The following is a 2,051-nucleotide window of genomic DNA, read 5'->3' on the forward strand; positions in this document are numbered from 1 at the left end:
TCCCTCCCTCCCCGCTTCCTCCCTTCTTTCCTTCCTTCCTTCATCCCTTCCTTCCTCCCTACCGTCCTTCTTCCCTCCCTTCCTGCCTTCCTCCCCCCCCAAAAAAAAAAAAAAAAAATATATATATATATATATATATATATATGGCAATTAAATGAAGGAAAACAAAACCAAACTACTTTCATAAACAAAGCAACTCCATCCATAGCCACTGTCCTTTTTACCACTCAGTGGGATAAAATGTATGAAATGTAAAATGCAGCATACGCAATCACATAATCTAAAAACCTTCCATGATAACTTACTGCAAGTTGCACTTGACAGTTCACCACAAGAATGGAAAACTGGCCCCTTGTTGGTTCACCACTGTTTTGGCACGTTTGTTTGTAGTTCCCAGAAAAAAGTGAGCTTGAGCCCCAAACTGAAGTCACCAATAAAATGATCTGGATAAAAAGTTTTCAGCTGTGCCCAGCCAGCTAGCTCCACCCTCTGGGTGTGAGCCCACTCGGGACCCCGCTTTGTCCTGTTCCTTTGTGGGACTCTCATCCTCAGGCAGGTAGTCAGGTAGCTCTGTGTTCTGTTCTACTTCCACAGGAGTATCTTGGAATGGGACAAGCATCTCTTCTCCACTTTCGCTTTTCACAACTTGCTGAGCTTTCCTAACCTTGGTTGATGCTATTGCTGATGCCAAAGTCTCAGCTTTCAAATCTGAACGGATTCGCACCACACATCTTTGAACAGCCATTTGAAAGCAAAGCTAATAACACCTTTAATTTTTAACAAAGCCTCTTCACATAGATTTCTCCGAGACGTATCATCAAGGCCATCTATATGCAAAACCACTGTTTTGGCACGTTTGTTTGTAGTTCCCAGAAAAAAGTGAGCTTTCCTTCGACGTGCATTCGTATCACCATCTGCCATACTGGAGGACTGAAGAATGTCGTAGATTTCAGAGGCCAAAAGTTTTGTTTCTCCTGGAGTTGTAGTTTTCTGTATAACATTTTGTAGGCTCAACATCATACCCAATTCTCCTTTCATCTTTTCTCTGTTTGCATGGCATTCTGCCAAGTATCGAAGAGCGAGTAAAGCTGAGTGGACGACTGGAGGGTTGGGATGGTCCATAAATAAAATAAGGTCAGGCAGACATCCTTGATCCTGGACGATGGCTCTTCTGTTTAATGGATCTGCTGCTAGATCCCGTAACTGCTTAACCACCGATAGAGCATCAGGCTCTTCACTCATGGTGGAGGTGGAAGAATTCATCTTCTATGCCATGCACACGAATAAAATCTTAAATTCGCTCCAAAGCTTTAGGAGTCCAGAGCCTGCCGCACCATTACGGCCACACCTACGGATGAGATAGAGACCCAGGCGACGCGGAGCGAGACCCTCGGTTCGCAGCCCCAGCCTCTGTAATCGCAAACAAGCGGACTAACTGAGGGAGTCAAAGAGTGAAGGCGCTGGCCGGGAAAGGCTCTGCACACTCTTCCCAGGTCTTTTTTTTTTTTGAGACGGAGTTTCGCTCTTGTTACCCAGGCTGGAGTGCAATGGCGCGATCTCGGCTCACCACAACCTCCGCCTCCTGGGTTCAGGCAATTCTCCTGCCTCAGCCACCTGAGTAGCTGGGATTACAGGCACGCGCCACCGTGCGCAGCTAATTTTTGTATTTTTAGTAGCGACGGGGTTTCACCATGTTGACCAGGATGGTCTCGATCTCATGACCTCGTGATCCACCCGCCTCGGCCTCGCAAAGTGCTGGGATTACAGGCTTGAGCCACTGCGCCGGGCCCTTGTTTTTGTTTTTTTGAGAGAGGGTCTCCCTCTGTCTCCAGGCTGGAGTGCAGTGGCTTAATCTCAGCTTACTGCAACCTCTGCCTTCCGGGTTCAAGTGATCCTCCTGCCTCAGCCTCCTGAGTAGCAGGGAGTATAGGCGGGCACCACCACGCCCAGCTAATTTTTGTATTTTTAGTAGAGATGGGTTTTCACCATGCTGGCCAGGCTGGTCTGGAACTCCTGACTTTGTGATCGGCCTGCCTTGGCCTCCCAAAGTG

The 2,051-nt window shown here is 47.7% G+C and overlaps 1 pseudogene; it reads right to left on the minus strand.

Moving 5' to 3' along the window:
* Positions 1–414: 414 nt before the first annotated feature.
* Positions 415–1,478, minus strand: LOC108589108 (armadillo repeat-containing protein 1 pseudogene; annotated as a pseudogene).
* Positions 1,479–2,051: the final 573 nt, after the last annotated feature.

The sequence above is a fragment of the Callithrix jacchus genome, chromosome 19 (genome assembly GCF_049354715.1).
Source record: "Callithrix jacchus isolate 240 chromosome 19, calJac240_pri, whole genome shotgun sequence".
Taxonomy (NCBI): Eukaryota; Metazoa; Chordata; class Mammalia; order Primates; family Cebidae; genus Callithrix; species Callithrix jacchus.